Source organism: Natator depressus, chromosome 1, assembly GCF_965152275.1.
Source record: "Natator depressus isolate rNatDep1 chromosome 1, rNatDep2.hap1, whole genome shotgun sequence".
In the NCBI taxonomy this organism is placed as follows: domain Eukaryota; kingdom Metazoa; phylum Chordata; order Testudines; family Cheloniidae; genus Natator; species Natator depressus.
This window is the reverse complement of record NC_134234.1, coordinates 260675214-260688590: the sequence shown is the minus strand read 5'-3', so window position 1 is coordinate 260688590 and position 13377 is coordinate 260675214.

The window sequence follows — 13377 nt, the reverse complement described above, 5'->3', positions numbered from 1 at the left end:
TTTTCCCTGTGGTGGGGAAGGGCTGCATTGAGGCAGCAGGACACTACAGTGTAGACATGGGAGGCACTGCCTGGGCAGAGAGCGACTGTGTGGAGTACATACCCTATGGTTCTGGCATGTCTTTACTCACCTAAGCAGTGCATCACCATCTACACTGCTGTGTATACCTGTGGTAGGAGGTGTGCAAAGTCCGTACTCTGTATGCCGCCGGAAGTGTAGACATAGCCTCAAAACACTGCCAGAGGCACAAATGTGCCCAAGCAGAATGAATTGAGCAAAGGTAAGAAACTACCCAACCACTGAGAATGCCCTTCCCTCTCCCTTCAAAGTCTATTGCTCAGGATTCTGTTTCCTCCTGTGAGCCACTCCATGGACAATTACTCAGCAACCTCCCTGTTTAATGACCCTGGGAAGGGTGTTGCCGCAACTACAGAGTTACTCATTCAGTCTCTAATCTGAAGGCATGTTTGACCTTACCAGTGTCCAGGAAGCAGATGATTGCCACCTGCACAGTATTAGTTAAGGGTTTGTGGCCAGGGCTGAGGGAAAAAATGTCCAATAACACTTTTTTCTGATGAAGATAAGATTGTCAAGAAAACAGATTCTTTGTAGAAAGTGTTTGCTTTCCTCAAAAATATCCAGGTTTTCATCTGAAGCAGAAAACCTGAAAACTGAAAATTTTCCACTGAAAACCAAGTTTTCCATTTTTCAGCATTTTTTTTTTTGGTCAAAATTATTCTGTTGGCACTTGCTAAAAAGGTATTTAGAATCAATCATTATTATTAAAATTTTTGTCAAAAACAATTTTTTTTATTTTCATCTAAATTTTCCATGAGAAAAAAAATTCTGTCCAGCTGTATTTGTCTCAGCATCTTAGAATCTGCATAATTTTCTAAATACCTTAGGACTGGGGCAAAGGGAAGAAGAAGGGGCAGAAAATGGTGGTGCCAGGAGGATGTAGAAGAGCTGAGAGAGAGGAGGACATTGGTTAGGCAAGTAAGAAGGCAACCTGAATAACTTCCTTAGACAAACACACCCGGAAAAGTTTCCTTCTACGAAAGCCAAGCACTTACTGCCAGTAACTGGTCAGACAGCTTCTGGCATCTGGAAAGCCTCTGCTGCTAACCTTCTGAAATAAAGGAGAGTAGAAGTTACCTTGCTGGTGGGTCTTTTACGTGCTGTTGTTTAGTTTGTGGATGGCACAGCTGTAGGACTCACTCTTTGCCTTGCTCTCTCCTGCATCTACCAGCTAGATCTTTCAAGAAAACAAACTGATTCTAAAGCTCTTTCTCCTTCATCTCCTCCCAACCCCACCCAGCCCCCCAATACCCTGTGATTATTAAATGCTCTCCCTTCCAGCCGGCAGCTGTTTTGAGCTGTTTTATAATCCACAATGCAATCACGGCACAGCTGTTCTGGGAGATTATACGGGAAGAGATTGGTGTTGCAGGCTGGGATTAAGCGCAAAGAGTGACCTGCATTCACTGAGGAAAAAGTTTCAATATAATACAGAGGAGCCTCCAATTACTCCCGTTTGATGGATGTTTGGTAGCCCGTACAAAATGAGTCAGAGTTTCTCAGCCTAATGCCTAGCAGCCCAAAAAACTACAACCACCATTGATACTAGCTGGTCCCATTGTTGGCAATCACAACAGAGTGGCGAGGGACTGAATGGGCTATGGAGGCTGAGTTCCCTTGATCCTTCGAGTAGTATTCTCCTTGGCAGAACTGAGGCATGTGAAAAGGAAAGAGCAGGGGAAGGGAAAAGCTGGTACTCTGCACCCGTTCTGAGGATGGAAGATTTGAGACTCCAAGGGACATCAATCCGGCACCTCTCACAACCTCTTCAAATTTTAATTAAAAAGAAATAACTGGATGAATATGTCAAACAGCCACTAAAGGGCATAGGGGAGCTCTCACTATGATGCAAGGAATTTGTTTTAAATTAGAACTTCATTACAGAAAAGTGCCCGTAAGGCATCCCATGCACGCCTGACTATCTGGGGTCAGGAGGAGTCCTTGTACAGAGTGGGCAAGTCTCCCAGTGTTGTTCGGGGTTGTCAGAATGGATTGTGTATGTAGCTAGCCTACTCTCCTGCCTCTTGTCATACCAAATAAAGCAATGGTCTATCTAGTCAGGTGTCCTGGTTCTTTTAAATCCCATTGCTAGATGCTTGAGAGGTAGATATAAAATAATACTTGGCACTTGTATAGTACTTTCTGTCTCCAAAGTACCACACTGACATTAATGAAAATGCCACACAATGCCCCTACCTGGTCAATAGCATAATTTCCTCCTGATCACTTATATCTTGAAGCAGGAGGACTGATAGCCCTTAGATCACGTTAGTCCTAGCTATTGCACAGGCTACTCTTATGTATATATTTCTTTCTGAGGTTAATTGGCAGCAGTACTAAATGTTTGGACAATCACTGTCCTCAGATCCTTATATTAATTGTTGAGTTGTGCTGAATGCAGATTCCTCTGTCTGAGTGAAAAGAGTGAGGCCCATGTATAATATTGGTTAGGAGTCTTCTTCTAGCGAGAGAGGCCATTCTTTCTGTAGGCCAAAACGTTCAAATGAGAGTACGTAAATTTTGGCATCAAAATCCATATTTACAGACCTCGATAAAAGTGGCCTGATTTTCAGAGGGTGAGTCTGAGAGGTGGGCAGCCCCTCTGAAAATCCTCTTGCAGTCCCTGAGTCAACTGTGGAGCATGCACCTAACTTTTAGCACGTTAGTAGTCCCATTATAGTACGTGGAACAACTCACGTGCTTAAAGTTGGGCACATGTTTAACTACATTGTGGAAGTGAGTTCTAATTTATGTGTCTAGATATGGATTTTAGGTGTATACCTTTAGGTCCCCATGTTTAAAAATACTGGACTTAAGGGCCAGAATTGTGGAAGTATTTAGCTGCATAAACACCTTTAAAAATCTGGCCCTTAGTGTTTTTGATGGCGACAGAATTTATCCTACCACCAGGTGGCAACTTTTCCTCACTCTTTTCTCTGGAAACCTCACTTGCTGCTCGAACTTGTATCATGTGTATCAGGGAAGCAACATCCCAGTTTATATCTATCTTCTCTCCCTTTTTTGTTCTGTCTTCTCTCAAAGAACAAATTCTCTCTCTGAGTCTCTGTCTCTCTCTGAGTCTCTCTTTCTGTGTTAGGTTTTTCTAAGGTGCTTATCTCTATCAGCTAAGCCCTGAAGAATTATAAAACCATGAAAATTATCAGTGGCAAAGATCTAATAGGTCACCTGCTCCATCTTTTGGCTAATGCCAGATTGCGCCCGGTACAGTATTTTCCAATGCTTGACCAAGTCTCATTTCAAATATCTTAAGCAATGGGGTTTCCATCTGGAGATTATTCCACCATCCAGTAGATTTCAACCTTGGAAAATATTTCCTAATATTCAACCTAAAATCCCCTTAGCTCAATTTCATGCCATTGCTACTAGAAATACTCTCCCAGACATCCTAAACGATTCTACTGCCTTAGCATGCTGTGGGGAGCACTGTTTCTTCCAGTTTTCTCCTCTCTGGGGTATCTGCAGCTCCACACCACTGACCATTTTAAAGGTTTCCTTTGCCTAGTGAAGGCAACACAGGAAGCACTCTGATTTCACTGTGTGATCAATCAGGTGCTTTTCTTATATGAACACAACGAGGGACTTCACTGCAAGACACAATATTAGTGCAACATCTTTGAGGCGATTGTTACATATACAAAAGTCAGGTCATTTAAAAGTTAAATTTCCCACAGCATTTTTAGCTTGGCCCCATTGCACATACACATTCAGAGCCAAATCCTGCAAGGAGGTAAGCACCCTCAGTGCCCAAGGACTGCCGTGGGATTTGAGGGTGCTGAGCATCTAACTGGATAGCACCCTGTGGCAGTGATACTCAACCGGTGGATCTCAAGAGGTGCATGGCTCTTCATATCCCTTTATGTAGTTTTCTTCTCAGGGGTAAGTAAGGCGTCATGCGATGGTCTGACATGGATTCTTCAGTTGCCCTGGGAGAAAATGGCAATATCAACGAAAACACGCACGTTCACTCAGCTAAACTCACGTAGACACACTCATACCCACAAACCATTCTGCAAGCTCCTCAGACAGTACACCTGCGTTACCTTCTACCCACAGCTCCTTCTTCTGCTTTTGTCTGAATAAAGTCCAGAGAAGTGGTCCCGTCCCTCAGTGACACATACACAGCAGATATCTCTGGGTGGTGGTGACATTAGAGCCAGACTTTTCAAAACCAGTGACAGACTGCAAATGCCAGATTTCTCCCTGAGCCCTAAGTAATTCTACTCAGATTGCAACCTTTATTTAGCTGTTTGTATGTATGAATTAACTCTTACTTTGCAATGAACTAGTTAGGCATATGTTTGGATTCTAAATCCATTTAAAGGTGAATTTTTTAAAAAACCTTTAATATTGGTTGTACTGTTAGGGACACAAGCTCACTAACAGAATATACGTGTCGAATATACATTGTTTACACATTACAAATATATTTTAAAGGTGAATAAACAAGCTTTTCACCTCTTAGGACCTGACTTTAAGTTCCTACATTTCTTCAGGAAAAGGTTCTGTTTGCGGGGGGATTGTTTTTTCTTCATTTATATCTTTATGATTTTGACCTGTTTCAGAAACACACAAGGTTACAGGAAACAAAGAAAAATTAAATGCAGCAGCCTAAATTTTCAGAATTCACTAGGGATGTTTGTTGCCTTGACTTCTAGATGCCCAACTTAAGATACCTTAAGGGATCTCAATTTACACAAAGCATTGAGAGCCTGCCTTCTTCAAATCGGGCCCCTTTAATGTGGCTCAGATTGGGCACCAAAAATTGAGGAACTTCTAAAAATTTAGGCCAACATATAATATATAGGGAAAAGAAAAAAACAGTGGATATACCTCTATAGCTATATTAAATAAGATCCAGAGCTTGCTTGTGTGAGCAAGGCATTCGGATACTACAGTGGATACTACAGTGGTGTGGGCCAAACAAGCCCATAGACAGATACATTAGATTAGGTAAAGTAAGCATTTATCTCCATCAGTTCTTTGGGGACAATACCCAAAATGGCACATATGAAAGAGTGGAAACATGCAGCTATTCTTTTTCTTTCATCAAGCATTCATCAATCATGAATCTCCAGGAAATCTGTCCAGCTGCCTTGAAATGCACCACATTTGTCATTTTGTTGATGGGTTAATTCTTTCTAAGCTTGCTAATTCATGCATTGTGTAATATGTCTCAGAAGCTGCAGGATTTCCATTTTTGCAGAATGTCTCTCTTTGCATTTAGAAATGCTCTTAAAACTAATTGTTGACCGTTTTAGTTATACCTATTATGGGATCCCTTCTAAGAATAAATATCCTCACAAACACCTAAACAGAGAAAAGAACTGTCATAGATTCATAGATTTTAAAACCAGAAGGGACAACTATGATAATCAAATCTGACCTACTGCGAAACACAGACCATAGAACATCAGCCATTAATTTCTGAATCAAGCCTACAATTTCTGTTTGAACTATAGCAGATATTTTAGAAAGACATCCGGTCTTGACTTAAAAGGACTGCAGGTGATGGAGAACGCACCATGTCCTTGGTAAATTGTTCCAATGATTAATTACCCTCACCTATCAAAAATGTGTGCCTTCTTTCAAGTCTGAATTTGTCTAGCTTCAGTTTCCAACTATTGGAACTCATTAGGCCTGTCATCATCTGTGCCACAGGAGATACAGAACCCTAAACTTGGCAGGTGACATGCAACAAAATGATTTTAAATATTTTATTTTAAATGCCACACATAAATGCATTTTATTAGAGAGGCTTAGTGTGAGCTAATGGTTTAGCAAGGAACCCAAATTCCTGAGTTCTCCTCCTGGTTCTGACACTGACTCTCTGGTAAAAAGAAAAGGAGTACTTGTGGCACCTTAGAGACTAACACGGACCCGAAAAGGATTGACAGATTGATAGCTCTTTCTCGATTCTGTGGGGGGTGGTGCATGGCCGTTCTTAGTTGGTGGAGTGATTTGTCTGGTTAATTCCGATAACGAATGAGACTCTGGCATGCTAACTAGTTATGCGACCCCCGAGCATGCTCAAATAAATTTGTTAGTCTCTAAGGTGCCACAAGTACTCCTCTTCTTTTTGCGAATACAGACTAACACGGCTGCTACTCTGAAACCTGACTCTATGGTAGTGGCTAAGTAATTTACACCCAATCTTAAATGAGATCTGTGTGGGCTCACCCCATTGCACATGAAGCCTCAATGAAGTCAAACAGGCTCTTCATAGGAGTAAAAGTTATCCCTGTGGAGTTCATTGCAGGATTGGGATTTAATCTCTGCCTCTGGTTATTCTGTCTTCAAAATTAATATTATTATTTACTACAGATTAGCATTGACAGTGTGCTCACTGATGTACAAAACACAAAGGTAAAGATTGACTCTGGTCCAAAGGGCTTAAAATTAGAGCTGGTCAGAAAACAGAATTTCCATGGTGTGGCAAATTCTGACTTTTCAAATGTTTTCATTCCAAATCAGACTGAAAAGCCACCATTATCCACAGAACAAAAATGCTAAAAACGTTTGATTCAGAACCATAGAAGTGTTTCCTTTACATGTTGTTGAAACATCATAATATACATGCAATATATATATACAATATTATATATAATATGAAAAGTAATTTAAATATAATATAAAAGTCAAAAGAAAATGTTTTTACTTTACCAAAACTAAAAGTTTTGATGTTATTGACATGAAACAAGAAAGTTGAAATGAACCGTTATGAATTTTTCCCCATCAAATTTTAATCCAACTTGTTTTGACCAGCTCTGCTTAAAATCTAAAGGCTCAGGCTGCATGTGAGTAACTTTACTCATTGATGGCAGTGGAACTAACCATGTTATTAAAGTTACATTCATGCATAACTGTTTGCAGGATCTAGACCTTAAAGAAAGACTCTGAGTTGACAGAAGATGCTTGGAACATTCAGAGGAGAGAGTAATGTAGAGAGTTAGCTTTTTGGGGTCAAAGGAGGTGTTATTGTCCTTTTGTTATTACAGACTGCCTACCTGTGGGTGTTCATGCATAAAAGACAGCATGGCAAGCGGTGCAGAGACTGGAGCAGTAGGTGGTGGCAAAACAAGTTGGCAGAACTGACAAAGTGGAGCAGGTGGAGAGTGCAACAAGAGACAAGGCCAGAGATGTCGGTCGAAGTGTCATAATAAGAATAAGCTGCCTGATGGAGGAGGATTAGTTCCTCTGATGCTTGCTCTGAAAACAAAAGGAGGGATAGCTCAGTGGTTTGAGCATTGGCCTGCTAAACCCAGGGGTATAAATTCAATCCTTGAGGGGGCTGTTTAGGGATCTGGGGAAAAAATTGGGGATTGATCCTGCTTTGAGCAGGGGGGTTGGACTAGATGAACTCCTGAGGTCCCTTCCAACCCAGATATTCTATGATTACCAAAGGTGCTGAATAATATTATGGCACATTTTAACTCACGTAATCTGTTAATTATCTGGGATTATAGCTTTTGGGTGTTTTGTTTTGTTTTAAATGAGGATTTTAAATCCCCTGTCATTCTTTTGAGGCTCTCGGAAGTCATCTGCTCATTGATGGTCTGCAGGGCTGGTAAATACTATGTGCTGGGTCACGGCATTAAATTGCACCTTTAACAGCACCAAAGTGTAACCCGGAACACTGCCTCTGTGAGTGCAATGGGGCCAGGATAACATGAGAGGGCGGGGTAACCTCAGCGTTTGAATCCCATAAATTGTGTGTGTTGGGAACTGTCCAGCTCAGTGCTGCAGTAACACAGGGTTTTTTGAGCCCCCACCCCCATCTCCATTAATGTGAAGGGGAAATTCTGTTAACCAAAAGAGGCTTGGGGAAACTTCCCCCAGCCTTGTCTTCTGGGGGAAGAGACACAGCTGTGAAGCCTCCGCTCCCTGCTTTGGAGTCCCCCTAGCAACAGGATTGGGGTGTGGTGCGATGAGCAGGAATGGCTTCCTGTCCATTTCCCAGCAGCTGGGAGAATGGCAGAGCCTGCCTCTGCACGGCCTGTGGCGCGCTCCCCTCACGCGGGCTGATGACTGAAATGGACAGAAGCTTGTGCAGGGGGAGGGAGCTGGAGACCTTCCCGAGGCCCCATGGAAAGGGAGCGGCCCACTCAGAGTGAGAACAAGGAACAGTCACAGGGCTGGGCGTCTCCCTCCCTCTCTCTGTTCCTCTCTCTCGCTGTTTACCATGGAGTTGCCTCAAAGCCAGCCATTCCGTTGCCAGGGCAACCCCAGGACCACACGGAACATGTTGTGAATTCTGGAGGCAGAGAACAGGCCTTAGATCTCCCGACTAGTCGGGCAGCAGAAGGGGGCTGAAATGGGTGTGGCGGGGGATGTTTCCTCCTCTCCATTTCCTGCGGCCGGTAATAACAGCTTTCCTGGAACACTCCCAAGGCAGACAGCGTCCAGAGGGGGGTAGGGAAAGGAGACTGGACAGAAATACCCCAAAAGAGTAGAGTTCAAGTGTAGCTGGACAAAAGTGGAGGGAAGAGCGTTCGATCAGGCTATGAAGGTGACATGTACAAGAAAGGCCAGGAGGCGATAGTGGCTAGGGTGACCAGATAGCAAGGGTGAAAAATCAGGACGGGGGTGGAGTGTAATTGGCATCTATAAACGACAAAGCCCCAGATATCGGGACCGTTCCTATAAAACTGGAACATCTGGTTACCCTATTAGTGGATAGGCTGGGAAACAGAGATCAAGGCAAAAGGGGCTTTCTACGGCTGCTGCTGCTGCTGTTATTGCTTTCGGAATGGCTGGGTGTGAGAACTGAAGGGAAACACCCAGCTGATCGTTCCTCACACTGTGCCAAGGGGAAGAGGGGGAGGGTTGCTATAGTAATGGTCTCTGTTGTGTAACCCCCTTCCTCTCATTCACTCCCTCCACTTCAGCTGCGTGTATGTGTTTAACTGAGCGAGAGTCATGGGTATTATTATTTCTTTATGCAGCACCACGTGTGCGTGTGATGCATGCATAATGTGTCACTGTCCTGCTCTGGGGCTCACACAGCCTAGGAGCACAAGCCCCCTGGTTCTTTTTGGGTATGTCTACCCTGCAATGTAAGCCCAGGGTTAGTGAGACTCAAGTCAGCTGACCCATGCAAGGGAACCTTGGGCATGATCATCTACATTGTATTTAAACTCCATGTTAAAACTTTTCTAACCCGTACTAAAACCTAGGGCTCTGGCATCCACACTGGGGTGCGCAGACCCTAGTCAAAATAACCATATCCCAGAGTCCCTAGCACCACCCACTCTCCAAAATGTGGTCACTTAGCCCAAAGATTGTGGTGCACTGTGGGTAAACAGGTAAACTGTGCCTGCCCTGCAGGGGAGTGGCTTCCGTTTTCACTAGAGGGGATTGCGGATAGTTGGGATAGAGAGGACTAAGGAAGTTGTCCCATGGAATTGTGGGTTACTTCCAGCTGATTCCCAGGACCTGAGTCAAGCGGGTTTGCATCTACATTGTAAAGCAATAGGGCTCAGACCCTGGGTCCCAGCTTGACTTGAATTTGGACCCTCCAGCCCTGCAGGGTCCTGGGACCCTGGGTCCGAGCCCTGGGTTAACACAAGTGCAGTGTAGACACAAGGGGGGCGGGTGAGGGGCTAGGCTTGAGTCCAAACTCAAGCATGGGCTTACATTGCAGTGTAGACATACCCTTAGAGGGCTTGTCTGGAGCTCATTAACTGAGGGGCCGAGTTCACAGGACAGGATTGCAAAAGTCTATGAAAAACCCCAATGACTTCAATGGTGCCGGACCATTTTAACCCAGCTTAGGATCAAGCTCTAGATTTTAAGGTACACACCAAAAACATTATTAAAAGCATTGTTAAGGTTGCAAGATCAATCCGTCAAAAGTTAGGAAATGCCTGAATGAAGCTTGTCTGTGCAGCCCTCATTCAGCCCCCTTGTGCAAATGCATGATGATATAGTCAATAATTACATGATTATGTCCTGGTTTTGCCACAGATCCCTGCCTCATTCATTGCACAGGATGGACGATACTCAGTTAACAAGCATCTATTCAATCTTTTGTTTTCTCTTCATTGTCAGGGTATGGCCCTAGGCCTTTTTTCCTGCGCACTATCCAAACCTTGCTCTGCAGACAGAATTATAAGTTTCCTCATGAGCTTTTCTATGGTGCTCACCACTGTACCATGTGAGTGCTCCACAGCCATTAATGATTTTTATTTTCACAACACCCCTGAGAGATGAGGGGGTGCTGCTATCCCCATTTACAGATGGGGAACTGAGGCATACGGAGATTAAGGTCAAAAGTATCTACAAATTTTAGGTGCCTGATTTGAGACACCTAGAGCCTTATTTTTCAGAGTACTTAGCAATATGTCATTTTATACAGTTCAAAGCACAGCTCCTATCAGTGCCGTTGGAACATTTTTAATAGTGGGGGTGCTAAAAGCCAGCCCCCTTACCTCTGTCTGTGCCCCCCCACCCCCGAGCTGGGGCCGGGAGCAGGGCCGTGTCTCCAAGGGCGGGGGGATCTGGACAGGGGTAAGGGGGCCGAGGCTGGGGCCAGCAGCCAGGACCCCACATGAAGGCCCAGGAGTAGAGCCCCGGGTAAAACCTGGGGGTGCTACAGCACCTCCCACACCCCTAGTTCCCGTGCCTATGGCTCCCACTGACTTAATTTGCAGCTGTGAGTCCTCAACACTTCTGTAAAACCTAAGTCCTCAAGCCAGGCACCCAGAAAATGAGGAATACACAATTAGTGTTCACTTGTGAAAAGCTTGGTTTAAGTGACTTGCCTAGCATCAGATGGGAACTCTGTGGCACAGTCAGGGATAGAATCCAGTTCTCCAGGGCAGCATTCAATTGTTTTAACCATGAAGCCATCCTTTTTCTTCCTGCAATCCCTGTCTCATTCACTACAGACTTTCCAATATAAGCACTGACTCCGTGGGTGCTCCAGACCTGGACCACCTACAGAAAAAAATTAGTGGGTGATTAGCACCCACTGGCAGCCAGCTCCCCTCCTCCCTTCCCCAGCACCTCGCGCCTCCCGCCTGCCAGCAGCCCCACCAATCAACTCCTCCCCCTCCCTCCCAATGCCTCCTACCCACCGCGATCAGCTGGTCCGAGGCATGCAGGAGGCACTGGTGGGAGAGGGAGGAGCAGGGATGGTGCACGTTTGGGGGTGGGAAGAGGTGGGTTGGGGCGGAGCGGTGGTGAGAAGAGGTGGGGCAGGCATGGTGCCTTGGGGGAAGGGATGGAGGGGCAGGTGGGGCCTGGGGCTGAGTGGGAGTTTGCACCCCCGGAGAAAGGAGGAAGCCAGTACCTGTGCCTTCCACCTTCTGCAATAAATACCGCAGGGTTCCTACAGACAACAGCCTCCTCCGCAACACAACCCTGATTCATCCCCAGAGCCTTGTCCAGTCTGTGCGCTGAATGTGACAGGAGTCCGATAGAAAAAAAATAGCAAGTCTTCATGTAACTAAAGTCTGTATCACAATGTACACACACAAGGGGGCTGAATTACGGTTGCACAGGTAACCTTAATTATGGCATTTTCTAATGCTTGGCTGCTTGACTTAGCATCCCTAATCTGCTTCTAATATAGTTTGTTGCAAGTAATTTCCTAGGTTTATAAAAAAAGCAAACTGAAAAAACAGAAATTCCATCATGTGGCATCATATTGACCCCCACATGATTAATCACCAGGGTTGGAACTTTTAGATCAACCACAGAGACCTCTGCCATTTCAGCTAACAGAGTAACCAATAGCAATAGCCTGTTGTCATCTTTTATATGGACAAGCACAAGAGGGGGACGACACACACACTTTGCCAGTGGGTTTCATAGATATTTTCTGACAGCAGAGGAATAGTGAGACTCAGGAAACTTGGGTTCCACCCCAGCCTCTGGAGAGGCAAATGGTTTAGAAGCCACAGACTGTTCGGCTTTTTCCCCCTTCTAGCTCATCCCCATCACACTATCCCTGTTCCAGTCCTGTCTCTTTCCTATCTATAGGTTCTTGTCCCTGTCTCATCCTACTAGTCTACTGTGACAGACCGTACCCGCTGTTCACCACTTTTACAAGACAATGATAAATTTTATACAAAGTATCCCTTGTGAGGTATTTAAAAACTTATAACCTACTGACCATTATTGTCCTGGTAAAATGTGTGTAGCAACATTGTATGTAAAGAGTCTACTCTATGAGATTGCTGAGACATGATCCAAGTTTAGAAAAAGCAGCCCAAATCAATTTCTCAGAGGTAAAAGGTTAGCCAGCACCTCAGTCAGGTGTCAACATAATCAAGTGGACTACTACTGGGTTGAGCAGCTATTCTTTGGCAAGAAGAAGGGTGTGAGCAAGAAATTTACATCTCAGCAGACAGACTTGCTGTCACCTGAACTCCAGCTGGAGATGATTCTCAAAGAAGAGAAATGTTATAAGAAGGAAGACCAGCGGACACAAATCACCTCAGTAGAATGGTTGTTCTCAAAGCAAAGCAGTGTAAAAGGTACCCCAATAGGAGAGTTAAGGGGACACAGCTGTTCAACAGTCCAGATTGTACCCTGGGGAATGTCACACCTACCCAGTCTCCACTCCTCAGGCTTCTTATTACCGTCTACTTGCCCAGCCAATCCTACTCTCCCTTTCTGGGCTTGCTGTCTGAGTCCCTGTCTTCCCCCAACTCCCAGCCTTTCTCCCTTCACACACTCAGTTCCAGTATCCTTGCCCAGTCAATTCGAGTTCCCCCTCCCAGATCATCTGACCTGCCTCTCCCCTCCCCACAATGGTTCCCAATCCTAGTCTCCCCACACTAGGATCCTCATCCAATCTCAGTCTCTCCATATCTCTTTGGCCCAGTCTCTGCCCATCCCATCCCAGTTCTCCCCCTGCACCCTAACTCTTCGTTAGATCTGTCTCTCCTCCCTGCACATGGCCCCATTCTCCTCCCAGTGGTTCCTACTCTCAGTCACCTTGTCCAGCCAGTCCCAGTATCCCCTCTTTCAGATCCTCATCCGCTCTCAGTGTTCCCATCCCAAGCCAAATTGTCCTATCCCCTTTCCCTCACCAGCTCCCAAACACAATCTCCACCTCTCCCGCATTGTTACTCATCACAGTCTCCATTCTCAACCAGTTCCAGCCTCCCTCTCTCCAATTCCCAGTCAGAGTTTCTCTTTGTCCTCCATTCCCAGTATCACCAGACTCTTTGTCCCAGTCTACTCATTCTCCTACCCTCAGTCCAACTCAGTTATTCTGTGGGGATGACACAGAAGCAATCCACTCAAAGGGAGGAGCTAAGAGAGGCTCAG